This window comes from Tamandua tetradactyla, chromosome 18 (assembly GCF_023851605.1).
Source record: "Tamandua tetradactyla isolate mTamTet1 chromosome 18, mTamTet1.pri, whole genome shotgun sequence".
Classification (NCBI taxonomy): domain Eukaryota; kingdom Metazoa; phylum Chordata; class Mammalia; order Pilosa; family Myrmecophagidae; genus Tamandua; species Tamandua tetradactyla.
Window position 1 is genome coordinate 67,915,197 of NC_135344.1, and position 17,658 is coordinate 67,932,854.

Sequence of the window (17,658 nt, forward strand, 5' to 3'; positions counted from 1 at the left end):
AGAGAAAAGGGCATGGAATTCTGCTTGAAAAGGCTCCCACTGGTGTATTTTGGGACACGTTTAGAATAGAAATGTAAGGATTAGAACACATTAAGCTTCTTAGAAATCATGAGTTCATAATGACACTAAGAAAGAGAGGAAAAAGAGGGTAATATAAAAGGCTCTTCTTTAGAGAAAAAATGGCAGATAATAAATGTTGAGGCTATAATAAAGTTACAAAATTATCATTTTAAACTCCCATTGTAATATTTCATTTAGATGATTATCACTATTGATTGCCAAAACTATTGCAGGTTTAATAAATTTATCATAAAGGAATAATGTATATTGACATAGGGTTATCTATCAGTTATAACTTTAACAAGTAGTAAAACTTAGTGAAATAGTGGAAAACTCCCTGCATTCTGATATGAGACAAAAAGAAAAACATCACATCCTATATGTGGTATATTTTTACCAAAAATGTTTAATCTGATTCTATCCATGAAGAAACAGGCAGACAGATCCAAATTGTGAAATATTCTGTAAGTCAACAGGCCTAGATTCTTTAAAATGTCCATATTACGAAAAACAAAAACAAGAAATAACCAAAATCTGATCAAACTATGACTCAATTGTGGGTGTACAATAAAGATAATGTCATTATTGCAACAATAAACAAAATTTACTTTTGAGGCAGCCTTTCTGAGGAAGTTTCTTGAGGATCTACTTCAGCAAAATACACAGAACAGCTTAGATGTAGTAAACCTAGAAAGTAATTGATTCAAATTAGATCACAAAGCCAGTAGACTCTAGGAAGAATATCTTTAAGAAGAATGGAATAAATTCCAATTAATAGGTAGAATGAATGGTGAAATGCGGATTCTTTGTGATATACTGAAAGAACATATATATTCATTCTCTCAGCTGGAAAATATAGAGAAAATGAGAAATGCTAAGGAAAATAGTCATACAAAATAAAATGAAATAAAGTGTACAAAGTAAATTAATAAATAAATAAAATGAAAACTAAAGAGCTGTACAAAAAGTCCCTTACTGCTAAAATTCATAGAGTAAATAGACTAATCAAATAGTAAGGAACTCTTCAATATTCAACATGGAAGAGACATTCTAAAACTAGTACAATCACAAATTGTTTTGAATTAACAGACAATAGTATAGCTTCTTAAAGAATGAGTTTCAAGAGGAGTTTTCTGTTGACCTCAGCTTTTGAAAACCATTTTCCAATGTTAAAAAGAGAAAACAGAACCAAGGGAGTCCATGTGGTAAATCGTAAACATGATCCAGACTCTGCTATATGATTATAGTACAAGGAAAAACAAAGTGCTTTATAAAGCAAAATTGGATTAAGGCCAACAACTACCTAAGCACAATTATTAGGGCAGATAGTGAAATACTATCACTCAAAATACTTATTTTCAATGTGCTTTTTGTTCTTACTGTTGTTTTATATCAAAGAGAAAGCTGTGCAATATAGAAAATAAAACTTTATTAGGAGAGATATGAAGTCAATAGAGGTGAAAATAGTAAGACAGCCTTAGGTACTTAAAATGTGCTAAAGTAAAACATACTGAATGGACTTGCAGATGCAATTGAAGATATATTCTTAATGTTCTTTGAAAAATCTGGGATAATGGGAAACAGGTTGGGTGTGAGATGTACAAATATTGCCATAGTATTTTTCAAAAGTGGATAAGTTAAAAGTCCCGATATAAAATGGTAGCAAATTTTATATGTCTCCAATGAAATTTTACAAAGGACTATTAAAATGACCATTTCATAAACCCTTTAAACAAAGAAACTGGTCTTCCACATAAATAAATATAGACGCATAAGGAATAAATCCTCACAGGTTAATTTGTAACAAGATAGGATTATTGACCATACCAGGAGAAATTTACAAGGAAGGTATATTGACTTCAGCAATGCATATAAGTAAGACATTCATATTCTGTGGAGAAGATTAAAAAGTATGGGCTGTGTATAGTCCAATCAGTTGAAATCATGTTCAATCAAACAATTTTCTCCTAAGAGTGTTGATCAAGGCAATATGTCAGTCACTGAAGATGACAATCTGAAAAAATCTATAGTAGCCTGGAATGGGGTTACTTTGTGTCCTTTATAACAATTTGTCACTGAATTGAATAAAGAAGTCAAACTGATTAAATCTGCCAGTGCTAGTGTTATGATTGATTTACCAGTATATAGTGAACTCCTTTGACCCTCATAACAGGTTTTAACTTAAAGTTTACTTTATCTGATATTGATATAGCTCCTCCTCCTCTCTTTTGTTTAGTATTTGCACACTAAATCTTTCCCCATCCTTTCAGTTTCAACCTACTTAGGTATTTGAATTTAAGGTGCACTTCTTGTAAACAGCATATTTTTGGGTCATGCTTTTTCCCCATTCTGTCTATCTCTGCCATTTGACTGGAGAGTTTAGTCCATTTACATTTAAACTAACTATTGTTAATGCAGGGTTTTCTTCTGCCATTTTGCTACCTCGTTGTGGTAGTTAGATTCAGTTGTCAACTTGGCCAGGTGAAGGCACCTAGTTCTGTTGCTGTGGACATGAGCCAATGGCGCATGAACCTCATCTGTTGCTGATTATATCTGCAGTCAGCTAGGAGGCGTGCCTGCTGCAATGAATGATGTTTGACTTAATTGGCTGGTGCTTAAATGAGGGAGCACAGCGTAGCACAGCCTAAGCAGCTCAGCATACCTCATCTCAGCACTCGCAGTTTAGCCCAGGCCTTTGGAGATGCAGAAAGGAATCACTCCAGGGAAAGTTGTTGGAACTCAGAGGCCTGGAGAGAAGGCCAGCAGAGATTACCCTGAGCCTTCCTACGTAAGAAAGAACCTCAGATGAAAGGTAGCTGCCTTTCCTCTGAAGAACTATGTGTTAACTAAATAAATCCCATTTTATTGAAAGCCAATCCATCTCTGGTGTGTTGCATTCCAACAGTTAGCAAACTAGAACAAATCTTATACCTTTTGTCCCTAAGCTCTTCCATTAAACATGAATGTCTTTGTTCACATTTATTTGATTTTTTGCCTTGCACCATTTTGAGTTCCTTCTCCTTTTTTCCTGTGTATATTTTTCATTTATTTTCTTTTCAGTAACCATTGGGGCTAAAATTTAACATCCTAAATCTATAGCAGTTGTGTTTGATACCAACCTAACTTCAACAGCATACACATATACTGTTCCTATCTCCTGCCATCCCCCACCTTTTGTTGTACTTGCTGTACTCTTTATGTACTTGCAGTTTTGAACCTTTAAGAAGCAAAAGGTTCAAAAATATATATATAAATAAAATATATTTTGGTATATAAAATATATAACAAAATAGTCAGTACAACACAATGGTACTGGTGACCTTTATTGGTGGTCTTTATTTCTTTTTGCTCTTTCAACACTGTCTAGTGTCCTTTTCTTTCAGTCTGAAGAACTCCCTTGTAGGGTGGGTGTGGTGGTGATGAACTCTCTCAGCTTTTGTTTATCTAGGAAAGTTTAATCTCCCTTTCATTTTTGAAAGATAATCTTGCTAGATATAAAATTCTTTGTTGGCATTTGTTCTCTTTCAGCATTTTCAATATGTCCTCCTTTTGTCCTTTTACCTCCATGGTTCCTGATGAGAAATTGGCACCTAATCTTATTAAGACTTACTTTTACATAACATTTTGCTGTTTGGCTGAGCTTTTCACAGCTCTATCCTTGTCCTTGGCATTTGGAAGTTTGACAACTATGTGTCTGGGCAAGTTTCTCTCTGAGTTTATCAGTTAGGTGTTTGTTGATCTCTTGAATGTGCATATTCATGTTTTGTTAAATTTTAGAAGGTTTCTGCCATTATTTCTTCCAATAGTCCTTCTGCTCCCTTATCTCTTCCTTCTCCTGCAGGGAGTCCCATAATGCATTTAATGAGATGCATCATAGTGTCCCACAGGTCTATAAGGGTCTGTTCAGTTTATAAAATTATTTTTCTTTCCTCTTCCCAGCCTGAATAACTTCAGTTATCTTTTCTTCAGGTTCAGTTTTTTCTTCTGCCAGCTCCAATCTACTATTGATACACTCTAGGGATTTTTTCATTTCAGTTATTGTGAACTTCACCTCCTGGTTCCTGGGTGTACTTTTGAAACTGTTGTGTACCCCAGAAAAGTCATGTTCTTTAATCCTCATTTGATATCACTGGGTGGATGTTTTTGATCATTTCCATGGAGCTATGACTGATCCAATTGTGTGTTGTACCTTTTGATTATGTGGTTTCCATTGAGTGAGATGTGTCTCCACCCATTCAAGGTGGAGTTGCTTACCAGTGCCCTTTCAGAGGAAACATTTTGAAAAAGCTTGAGAGTCCACACAGACAGGGTCTTTGAGGAAGCAGAAGGAAAATACTTCTGGGGAAGCCTTATGAAATGAGAAGAGAAAGCTAGCAGACATCACCATGTACATTCCCAGCTGAGAGAGGTGTCCAGAAGCCAAAGAACCCTGCAGATGCCACCCACGGGCCTTCCCAGATGACAGAGGTGTTCCAGATGCATAAGCCTTTCTTGAGTGAAGGCAACCTTTCACTGGTGCCTTAATCTGGACATTTTCACAACCTTAGAACTGTAAACTTGCAACTTAATAAATTTCCTTTTTAGAAGCCATTCCATTTCTGGCATATTGCATTCTGACAACTTTAGTAAACTAAAAGTTTCTTTTTAAAATTATATATTTTTATTATTAGAGAAGGTATTTGGTTCCTTTTTAAAATTCTTAGCTTTTAATTGAAATTCTCATATTATTTATTCATTGTTTTCATGATATCCTTTAATTCTGCCTCTGTGTCTTTTTTTTATCTCCTTGAGCATATTCACGGTCATTTTTAAAAAGTCTTTGGTCTTTGCAAAGTCTAGTCTTTTTTGTTGATGGTTTCTGGATTTTATTCTGTTATCAAATGGGTTACCAATTTCTGTTTTTTTGGTTTGTTATCTTTTGTTGCATACCGTACATTTTAGTTTTTTTAAGGGTTTACTCTGGGCTTTAGTTCCTGAGCTGTCTGTTCCTTAAGTGTGGATCAAGATAGTGATAAGACAGAGATTTCCTTAAGTGCCAGGAGGTAAAAAAAAATGATACAAACCAATTTTATAATCTTTTCACATTGGCTCTGTATGGCTATTGCTCTCCTTATGAGTTTAGCCCTCCTATCAAGAAGATCAGCCCAAGGTGAAGTGCAGGGTCTTCTCCATATTTTCTGAGCCTACAGCTTTGTTGTTTTTGTGATTGCTTGTGGCCTTAGGAATTCCCCTATTTACAGCAATTTGAATGTCCCTTCTACTCCCTACGTTATAGATTTTCTCTCCTTCCTGGGTGCTCTAATGTATGACTTAAAGCAGGTAATCCTATGCCCCAGGTCACTTTAACTTGTTTCTTAGACTGCTTTAGTTGTCCATAAGCTGTTTCTGTTTATAGGGCAAGTTCTAGGAGGGATAATCAGAGACAAGTTTCTGGGTTCAGTTTTTCAGGCTACCACCAAATAGATAGGCACCAACATGAGCCACCCTAATATGTATGTAGGGGTTATCCTGCTCCTACCAGAACAGGGCCGGGAACCCACTACGGGAGCATATGGTTCCATACCAATCAGGGAGGGCTGTCCCAGTCATGGTGCCAGGAGCATCCCTTACCTCCTTTAAAGCTCATTTTCTTTGTTCAGCTTTTGCCAAATTACTGCAAAACTTTGTTTTCCGGATTTTGAGGACATGGCTCTGCCAGTTTTTGCTAGTTGTTCAAAGATGTTGTGGGGTAGGTATCCTGGAGCATCATATACGAGTATCTTGGTCTACAAGAAGCCTGTTGGTCTTCTTTTATCATCTGAAATCTGTACATCAATTATAGAACACCTTTACCGATAAAGAAAAATGAAATTATGAGTGTCATGTTTATTTTCGTTGTTGTTGTTGTTCAGAGGTTCCTCTTGGTGGAGGAGAAATTTGAAGATAGGAACCAACCAAACAAACAAATTGACCAGAAGCACACAAAGCATCCAATGTATGGTGTTATCCCAATTCAGATGAGTTTTGTTTCACTTCACTTACAAGGACATTTACAACAACATGGTAAGTTTAAACATGAAAGTTACTCTTTTCGGCTCAAATACTAAAAAATATTTTGCAGAATAAAGTTAACAAGTTATGGGTAACACATAAATGATACTGTTTAATCTACTTAATTCAGTTTTTTACAAATAATCATTTTTAGCACACATTCCTAGCAGTCACTGTCATGTGCAGTACTCCAGTAGCTCAAAAATCTATAGGAAGATAGTAAAGAATAAATTCAGCAAAAAACCATGCAGAATTAAGTGCAATTAGAAGACTTGTATTGTCCTATGTGCCCCATATACAAAATTAACTCAAAATGGATAAAGTACCTTAATGTAAGAGCTAATGCTATAAAACTCTAAGAATAGAATATAGATGTAAATGTTTCTGACCTTAGATTAGGCAATGGTTTCTTAGATATGATACCAAAAACATATGCAACACAAGAAAAAAAGAAAAACTGGGTTTCATCAATGTTAAAGCCTTTAGTGCTTCAAAGAACACTATCAACAAGATGAGAAGAAAATCCACAGAACCACTACGGCATGGATGCATCTTGATGACATCATGCTAAGTGAAAAGAGCCAGTTTCAAAAGATCGCATATCATGTAATTCCATTTATATGAAAGGGTCACAAAAGGCCAATACATAGTATCATAAAGCGGCGTAGTAATTACGAGGGTCTGGGGTAACAGGTAAATAGGAGTATCTGCCAATAGCTATGGGGTTTCTTTTTGGGGTGATAATATTCTGGAAGTAGATAGTGGTGATAGTTTTACCTCTTTGCGAATATACTAAAATCCACTGAATTGTATACTTTATAAGGGTAAATTACGGCATGTTAATTATGCCTCTATAAAAACTTCTGTCAGCACAATGTTTCAAGCAAAGACTTCTTTCTTCATATATTAAAAAAAGCAACAAAAAAGATGAATCATTTCCTGTGGCTTTGACATCATCAGTATGTACTAATGTACTAAATGTATGAGGTACTTCAGTTAAATGAAAGAAAGCAAAGAGTAAATTCCTGATTATCTGGGTGGTTATGTATACATATATGAAAATTCATTCAATTTTTTCCATTCTATAATATAAATGAGTGCTTTAGTATTTAGAAATAAAATGAGTTTTAAAATATTTTGAAATTGTCCAATTAACATTTATAAAATTTCTGCTTTTTTCTATTTAAATATTTGAAATTATACAGACATATACAATTCTATATTCTGACTTTTAATACTTCATAAGTATTTTCCCATATGCTTTAAAGTTCCTCATAAACATGCTTGCTATTGGCTGCATTCATCAGTGAACCTTGCTAATTTGGGACATTTAAGCTGTTCATAATCATTTACCAATATGCATAATGCTCCAAATATATGTCTGTCCAAATTTTGGATTACTATTTTAGAATAGATTTCCTATGTATAGTGAGGAGAAATCTATTTTTACTTACAAATCATGCCATATACTTTAGTTCTGAATTAATGAAAAATTCCAGTGACAGTTTTGCCTCTCCTTCCTCTCAGCAATATCAAGTTCAGTACATCTGCCAAGCAGTTAGGCAAAATGTAACAGAGTTCTATTTGTATGGATGAGGACACAAATATGATTTTACCATTTTATTATTATGAATAAGAAAAGCAATGAATGTCTTGTTTATGAAATCTTTTCTATGCCTCTCCATTCTATCAAATGAATAGCCAACAGAAATAAACCTGTTCTTCATATAAGGTCTTGTTTCCATCTTGGTTATTAAAAAGCAGTAATGGGTGGGCAATGGTGGCAGAGTTCTTGCCTGCCATGCCAGAGACTTGGGTTCTATTCCTGGTGCTTGCCCATGCCAAAAAACAAACAAACAAAAAAGTGGGAACAAATCAATTGAGAGAATGATCAAAAGATATATACCATCTTTATTAGCTAAGGCTCTGAACCCAAAGTGATTAACATATCTCAACCCAAACTGGCTTATAACTTGTCACTTCTGGTGACCAGAAGAGTAGGGTGGAAGTGATATTGCATATTCCATGTCTTCTGAGGTTGTGTCCTAAAAAATGCTGTAGTTTTTTTTTTTTTTTTTTTGCTGGGCTTATGCTTATGTTCCACTTATGCTTGGAACACTGAGCCACAATGTAAATCTGACTATTCTGAGATTACCATGATGAAAATTCAAAATACCAGTTCTCCAGTGGCCAGTCCAGCTGAGCTCCAAGCCAAAGGCCAGCATCAACATCAGCAGGGTGTGAGAGCACCATCTTGGATGTCCAGCTCAGACAAGCCTTCAGTTGACTGCAGCCCCAGCCTTCATCTGACTACAACTGCAGGAGAAATTCCAAAGGGAAAACTGCTGAACTGAGACCTTCTGAATTTCTAACCCATAAATTCATTATCAAAATAAAATGTGTTTAAAAAAATAAAATAAAACGTGTTTCAATTCTCTACATTTGGGAATAATTTTTATTAAACAATGATAACCAAAACAAACATACATATAATTCTTCTGAAATCTTCAGATGGATTTTTTTATAGTGTCACATACTATGCTTTCTACTCTCCCTGCCACCACCATCCATTTTTTTTTTACTCAGATGACAACATAGAGAACAGAATTCTGGTTGGGATGGACCTGAAAGAACATTTGTTCCAATTACTCTCCTTATTAACTCTATTAAGTAATTGTTAAACTTCTGATAATGCTTCAAGGGATGACTGTCATTACTTTGTGACATGGTTTTGCCATCCTTGAAGGGCTCTCAGATTCTCTTAATATTATTTTTTTAAAGTGAGCTCTGAGCTGAATATACATTCAGAGAATCTGTAGCTCTCACCTACTGGCCTTGATTTTACATTTCATTTACCTTTAAAAATATTCAAATTGTTATTTTTATATTTTCTTAAATTATCATGATATAGAAGAGAACCATGAAGCTTTGTGGATAATAACACTAAAAACAAACTTAACTTAAACGATTATTGCTGGTAGCTAACCTCTAACCATTTGTATTACCGAAATAAAAATCCAAACACAAACTGAAGAGGATGCTGGTTCGGTAGTGCTATTACTTCTGGATAAAATCATCATTTGTCCTTTCAGGACCAGGCATGTGATTAGATTTGTAATTTAAAATTTCTTACCCATCCAAATTGTAGAAAGTTTAGTTGTAGAAAAATTAGAGAAAGCTAAACAAAAATAAAATAAAAAATAAAAACAACTGAGCTTAGAATTTTCAAGATTCTGCTTAGCTTTCAAATGAAATGAGATACCATTCAACCAATAAGTTCCCAAACAGAAACATGTCAAAATTAAAAAGACAGACACACATATAAACAGATGATTCACTAAATGGTTTCAAGGAAAACTTCACAAAAATTAGTTCGTATTTCTCCAAAATTGTTATTTTAAAACCTTCCTGAATAAAGTATGAAGTGCAGGAATGCATGAAGGTGACAAAACTGTCAAAAGAATGGTCTCAATGTATAGAGCTACTAGAAATCAGGTTCAGTTAGAAAACAAATTGGAAAAAAATAAAAGGTCACATGATTTACCATAATTTAATAAATAAAGTGTGCACCAGCAGGACAATATAAGTTCCTCAAATGATCCCTATATACGATGATCCATATATGTCAATACAAGCTTTGTGTTAATTATTTGGAAGAAATGTATAATTTTTTTTCATGGACAGGCGCTGGGAATTGAACCTGGGTCTCCAGTGTGGCAGGTGAGAATTCTGCCACTGAGCCTCCATCACACCACCCAGAAATCTGCAATTTGGTCCAAGATATTCACATGAGAAAAAAATGTACTTTTCATTAACCTAAGAAAGCTTTGTATCATACTTCTTTAATAAAATATGTTTAACCACAGAAATTGTGATGACAATTGACAACTTGAAAGTCTTGTTAAAGATTCATATTCTTGGTTTGATGTCCCCTGCTATGCAACCCTTCCCTTTCCTGATATTCTGATTCGATAGTTCTGGAGTTAGCCCTAGGAACAAGAATTTTCAGCGAGCATGCTCTGTGGTTCTTCTGTCAGTGGTACTCTGATCGCCATTTCAAAAAAGACTTCTATAAGAATAGGAAGAAAACTTTTCTAAGTCAGTTGGTGATTTTCTTATTCTTTAATAGCAAATTCCCAATTTTAAAAAATAGTCATGAAATTTCCTAGTGGTTTTAATGCCACCATTTTTTAAATTAACAATGGTAATCATCACTAATTTGAGTGATCCAATTAATTATAAAATGTAGAAAGAAATTTCAGATATGAGGTTATAGAAAATTTGGCCTTAGGTTTATGTGCATATCTAAAAAACACATGCTTCTCTAGAATTTATTTTAAACTTCTTATTTTAGAATAGATTTAAGAAAAATTGCAGAGTCAGTTTGGTGTATTCCAATATACCCAAACCCATTTTCCCCCATTATTAACATTTAACATTCGTATGGCACATTTGTCTCAATTAGTGAATGACTGTTGATATGTTGTTATTGACTACCCTATTTTAAACTATTAACTATTGCTCATATTTCCTTAGTTTTTTCCTAATGTTCTTTTTGTTTGTTTCAGGATATAACATTACTGTAGTTGTCTTATCTCCTTGAGCCCCACTTGACAGTGACACAGACTCCTCCTTGTTTTTAAAGACCTTGATAGTTTGAGGAGGGCAGTTTGGGCATATTGTAGGAGGCTCCTCCATGGCAGTTTGCCTGACATTTTTCTCATGATTTGACTGTGGTAAGGGGTTTGCGGAAGGAAGATCACAAAGGTAAACTGCCCTCAGCATATCTTGTCAAGTGTGCACACAACCAGGATGGCTTTCAGTTTGGATGTTGGCTTTGATTACCTACCTAAGGAAGTGTTCATCAGGTTTCTCTGCATTAGAATTATTGATCTTTTCTCCTTTCTATCCTGTATGTATTCTTTGGAAGGAACCTACTGTATACAGCCCACACTTAAGGAGTGGGGAGTTATGCCACACTTCTTTTGGGGCAGTGTATCTATATAAGTTATTTGGAACTTTTCTGTTCAGGGGTTTGTTTATTCTTTTCTATATAGGTATTAATGTATTCATAAATTCAATCATTTATTTTTATCAGTATGGACTCATATATATTTATTTTATACTTTAGGTTATAATCCTATACTACTTTTATATATTATTGTTCAAATTATTTCAGCTTTGGTCACAGAAAGTTATTTTAATTGGCTCCTGTGTCCCTTTGACACATTCCCATTAATGTATTGTTGATTTTTCTTAAAACTTTTAAGCACTTCTTAACTTTCTGGCACTATGTGATGCTCTAGGCTCACTCATCTTATATATCCTGCCCTGCTCCTAGGATCAGCTATTCTCCAAGGAGCCTGGTTTCCTCTGTTGGAGAATGGCAATAGAAGCCAAGATCTCGGTGTTGGGGGTGCACATTACTACTGGGGTATAATTTCCTTTAGACCCCTTTGGCTGACAGAACAAAGAAATATATGTATGCATACTAACCTGTGTATATACACATCTATAAATATTGCTATATGTAACCATTTGTATCTACATTAGCTTAACATGAGTTCATGCTTTTTCCTCCAACTATAATACCCTAAAACATGGATTATTCTAGCCTCCCTCCCTTGCTTTTCTGTAAATTCCCACTCCAACAGTGAGAAACCTGGCTCCCACCATCTATCATCCATTTACTTAATTCTTCCTTTCAGTAAACGTATATAGTTATTCCAGAATTATTAACCTGAACTCCTATGGGAAACAATTTTATCAACTGGAAAAATACATTCCTTTTGAGTTCCTTTTAGAGTATAATTTAGTCTTACAAATGCCATTCATTTCCAAAGTTACCTAGCTCAGTTTATGTACCATACCCACTTCAGTGAGGCTGTTTCATACAATTCTAATGCAGTTCGAGTCTTTTGCAACATTCTTCATTCCATCTTGAGATTCCTCCAGTCTACTAAATGATTGTTTTTGAATTTGCATACGTTGTTTCGATCTGTTTTCTGTAAGTTCTATGAGTTTCTGCCATAGCGTCATGTATCCGTGATTATAGTATCACACAGAATAGTTGCACTACCCTAAAAATATTCATGGTGCCTCACCCATTCAATCGCCAACTAACCACCCCACACCTCATAGCAATATACATCTAAGATTCAACCATGTCATTGTGTGGCTTATTAGCTCATTTTTTCTATTCTAGAATAGTATTCTATTATATAGATATATCATAGTTTTATTAGTTCACTTATTGAAGGACATCTGGTTGCTTCCAGTGAGAAAGCCTTCTTAAATGTTTGCATGCAGATTTTGTGTGGATATAGCTCTTTTTTGTTTGTTTCTGTTTTTTTTTTTTTTCATAGGCAGGGACTGGACATAGTTTTAAATGCCAAGAAGTATGATTGTTGTAACATATAATGAGGTTATGTTTAGCTACATAGGAAACTTCTAAATTGTTTTCCAAAGTGGTTGTAGCATTTTACATTGTCACCAGGTATGAATAGGAGCTCTTATTGCTCTACATCCTCACTAGCAATTGGTATTGTCAGTGTTTAAAAACAAATTTTTTTGGTCCTTTTTATAGGCATGTGTGATATCTCATTGTTCTTTTAATTTACATTTCCCTAATGACATATGATGTTGAATAATTCTTTGTGTGTTTATTTGCCATCCTATATCTTCTTTCAGATCTTTTACCCAAATTTCTTGTTTTCTTATTGTTGAATTTTAAGAGTTAATGTTGTATTTTGGATATATATCTTTTATCAGATATAGCTTTTTTGTCCTCATGGTCTAGCTCTTTCTCTGAGTCCTTAGATTAGTAATCATTAATGACGAGCTTGAGAAACTTGACTTCAATTAAGCAAATATTCTTCTTCCATTGAATATGTCATTCTTAAGATTTCTGTATTAAGATTTTGTCCAGGGTGGTGCAACGGTGGCTCAGTGGCAGAATTCTCAGCTGCCATGCTGGAGACCCAGGTTCCATTCCCAGTGCCTGCTCATGTAAAAAAGAAAAAGAAAAAGAAAAGATTTTGTCCAATTGTACATACAGTTTGGTGTTGAATAGCATGCTGAACATTTCTAAGCTGATAGACCGCATTTCAAACATACTCCCTAATCAGGGCAAAGGAACCCTAGATTTGACTCAGGAGTCAGAGGTCTGGAATCTCAGACGCTCACTGACACTAGTATTTGAACTTCAGGACACCTTTCTGGTCTGAGGAAAATGAGAACATATCATGTCTTCAAGTTCATAATACTGGAAGCACGATTATGGACATCTGGACATCTAGATTTGAATACACAGAATGCAAGGGGTTCACAACATGTCATTAATAACCAATTTTAGATGACACTAATAACCAATTTTAGGGTGAGTCCTGAATAAAATTGTGACATTTTTGAAATTTGTCCTTGACCCAAATTCTCCCACATCCTCACATTCTTCAATTTTCTCTCAAATACTGAATAAAAGCATTAGTTTGCTCTTACCTTATCAAAATTTGCTTTCAGAGACTTGATTCAAGCTAAATTACAAATAATAACCAAGTAAGAACATTATATTCTTTCTAGGATTAGTTAAATTTTAATAAGGATTGGTAAGTTAAACTAAAAAATAAAGCTTTAGTTCTAATTGGGTGGAACACAAAACAGCTTTTCAGCATCTCTAAAATATCCTCATGCAAACAGTTGCCTACCTAATCTTAAGATGAGTTACGGCTGAGGGAAAATTTTCATATTAGTAACTATTTGGTAGCAAATATTAACTCTTCTGGTATATCCCCCCAAAAGTGATTCAGATGGGAAAAAATGTCATTATTTAAAAATCACCACAGAGCTGAAAATGCTTTACTTAATTAGATAATGACTGAAATTTTTTTTTTTAAAAAAGCAGTGTCAATAGGTACATATTTGAATAATTTTATGTAAATTATTTTTCACAGTACAAATTTTTTCAGATGATTCTCAAAGCTTTATTAATAAGGAGCCTTAGAAAATCACACAAAGTTTCTTTTCATTGGAAATGGTACTTTAAAACCTGTAGCATTCCCAAAATTCATTCATGACTAAAAGTCCCAATTAAAGTCACATGACTTTTAACTCAAAGCTATACTAATTGAGCTTCTATTTTAACTCAGAATAATTATTTGTAATCCTTTTGTTACATTACTGCTCTCAAGCATCAGTGTTTGTATGACAATGAAACAATCTTTAGCTGTATGGGTTTTCCACCTATACATTGCTTACTATATATTTTGTTACTTTTTGTTCAAATGTATATATTCAAAATAACGTTGCATCATTACCATGCTTTTTAAAAATATCTCATTTGCCAGAAGTAGAAAGTTACTGTATATTTAAATATAATTAAAACCAAGTTTTTACGTTAAAAATTCGTAATTCTAAATCCAATCAATACGCATAATCACAAGTCTAAAATTGCATTACTCAATGAGAAAAATGATAATGTTCATGATTAGTCTGCAGCAAAGGCATATTTATATTTAGCTTGGTATGAGGTAAAGATGAAGTTCCTGGATAAAACAACATAAAAACTTTAAAAAACAAAATTAACTAAAAAAATAAAACCTTTGTGTATGAAATCAGAAAGGGAATAAACAAATACTTCTTTCTTTGATACAGGTGGGTACTGAGGATTAATTCCTCAAAAGACACGCGAGCTTTGGGAAAAGAACTTTTGATTCAAGATGTCAATTAAACTGATCTACAGCATCTATTCTTCAGAGAGTATCTAGTTATATTTGTACTTTGACCACATGTGATAAGGAAAAAGGGTTTCTTCTCCACCCACCAGTACCTTTCGGGTAAAAAGGAATGTTAGGGAAAAAGTGTTTATGAAGACAGTTTTTCAAATCCTTACAGTGCTTTTCTGTAATAATCCCAATGGTTTCAACAAGCAATTTAGACAACAAAAGACACCAACTCAATCTGCTCAAAGATATATGTGTACATCTAAGTTTGTAGTGGTGACATCCGTTTTGGCTTAATACATGTGCAAGTTTGACTTGTAGGGAAATGTGATGTCACTGAGGATGGTTGCCAGTATTCTGGTCCACTTAATTTCTGGCACAGGGTAGGGATTCACTTACCTGCCCACTTGAAATTAAGCCAAGTAACTTCTTTGGTGAATTTGGAATGATGTGGGTCACCTCCTGGTAGAAGCTTATAAGAGCTAGTGCATGATTCGTTCTTTTTCCTTCTTCCAGCCTTGGTAGTTGGCAATGTTTCAGTGACGGCCACTCTGTCTCACAGGGTCCCTCAACGAAGGCCACCGTTATACAGCAGAAACCCAGCCAAACTGAGAGGAATAAATACCACATTTTGCAAGTCAAAGAGAATGGGGGTAGTGTTTATTACTATAGCTTTGTCTAGCCCATCTTGGCTCAAAACATTTAGATTTTTCAAATGAGCAGATATACGTGCAAAATTAAGCTAATTTACAAATTAATGAATACAAATCTTACAAATTAAATGTTTCTTCCAAGGGAACTTGTTCTCATTATCTGAAAAAACACTGAAGACTTTCTGAGTAAAAGTCAATATGCTTCAGTCAAAAAAGCAGTTATTTGTAAGCACTGACCATCTCTTTAAAAAGCTTAAAACAGTCAGGAATCTGGAGGTCTGCCTTTAATATGACAATTTTAACAGGTTTTAAATACTTTTCCCAAATAATTGTGCATAGCCCAAGGGACAAAAGCTGCCTTATGTATTCAACACAGAATATATCTCCTTTGTTTAACAACTTGAATGCATGAAACAGCTTTTCTTACCAGACCAACTGATTCTTCACTGTCAGTGTTCACCCACTACATCATTTCTAATCTATGTTACTTTTTGGGATAAAGCTGTCAATTCATTTAGAATTCTGATCTCTAGTCATAAGTATCAGCAATGTTTGGTTAAAAAATAATTCTTCTTGGGTTTCCTTATCCAGTTGTTAATGGACAATTCTCTATCACACTTAGAATAGTAATCCCTTCTTTGATTTCTATCATACATATACTATTTTTATGAACTGTAATTTTTGGTAAAAGCATTTTGTCAATCAGCTTATGTTTTGGACCCAAACATCATTTTAATCATTTTTTGATGACAAGTTGGCTGAAGATCCTGCCAATACTTCAGCATCTCTAGCCCTTGTGTTATAAATTAAGTATTTCAAACCCTTGCATTTGTCCCCATTTGCATTTGTTGCCATAATGTACATTAATTATTGAGACATGGATATTCATACACTTAATTTCAAATATACTTTATAGAGTTACCTTAATATTCTTTGGGTACTTCACAATTTTGCTTGAGATTGACCTGTTTATTTTGTCTTTCTAAATATATGATTCAAAACGTAATAGAGGGTGGGCAACAGTGGCTCAGTGGCAGAGTTCTCACCTGCCATGCCGGAGACCCGGGTTCGATTTCTGATGCCTGCCCATGTAAAAAAAAAAAAAAAAAGAAAAAAGTAATAGAGTACATTTTATTGCCAGTTCACAGAAATAAAATATATCAAATATTTTAATAATTTTAATGACATTTTAGTTTTCTTTGTAGATGATATTTATAAAACATTAACTTTAAGTAATTTACTTACTTAGCCCTCAGTACTGAAGAAATATGACTGATTTAATCAGTATTTGAATTAATATTCTCATTTCTTTCATTCTCTTTGCCTCTATGCTTCAAAAGTACTCTTTTAAATTATTAATGGTAGAATTAACCAACAAAAAATCAAAACCAAAAATCAACAAAAGTCAAGAAAAACACCAATGATGAACCAGATTCCAATCCACAATGATGCATAATTTCACATATTTTTATAATAAATGACTCTCAACCCCAGAAGTGACAAAGTACTGCTGAAAGAGGTAGGAATTTGCTTGTAAACTGAGTATTTAATAATCCAGAATAGAAAATCACATTATTTATACTTTGCATCCTTCTAAAAAATTTGTGGTAGACGTATCTGTTTCTGTAGGTTTGAGGCATACGGTGGGTAAGCCTCGAAGTTTGAGATGACTTGACTATATGAGTAGATCCACTATGAGTCCTTCTTCCATAGCAGTAATATCTGGGGAGCCTCATGTAATAGTTATATCTGTTCCTAAAACACACTATTTTATTGCTTCATAACAAGCCACTCCAAAATGAAGTGTCTTAAAACAACAGCCATTCTATTATTTCACAATCCTACAGTTTGCCTTAGGCTTATTGAGATGGATTCTCTGACCTTCTTATTTGGGAAGTCTCATTCAGCAACACTTAGAGGGTGTGGGACTGGAATTTCCAAGATGGCTGTCCTGACAGGTCTGGTATCTTGCTGTCCATACCCAGAAGGTGGAGCTCATCTGTGGCAGGGTGGCCTCTCTCTCTTTCCCTACCAATGTGGTTTGAGGGCCTCTCACACTACCTGAGGCCTCTCCATGTACGTTTTCTATATAGTGCTCTTTTAGTAGGGTAGCTGGACTTCTAATATGGTGGCAAAAACAGAAGATACCAGGACTTTTTAATGACTTAATTTTATATGAAAGGTGAAACAGAGAAACA

General features: G+C 34.4%; 1 protein-coding gene across 1 annotated transcript in view; it reads right to left on the reverse strand.

Annotated features, from left to right (window-relative positions):
• The window catches only part of DLGAP1 (DLG associated protein 1), a 1,070,811-nt gene extending 1,062,484 nt beyond the window's left edge, over positions 1–8,327 (reverse strand). Inside the window, exon 1 of the transcript XR_013165259.1 lies at positions 8,267–8,327. The gene's annotated coding sequence lies outside the window, so the exon portion shown is untranslated. The remainder of the gene's footprint in view (positions 1–8,266) is intronic.
• Positions 8,328–17,658: the final 9,331 nt, after the last annotated feature.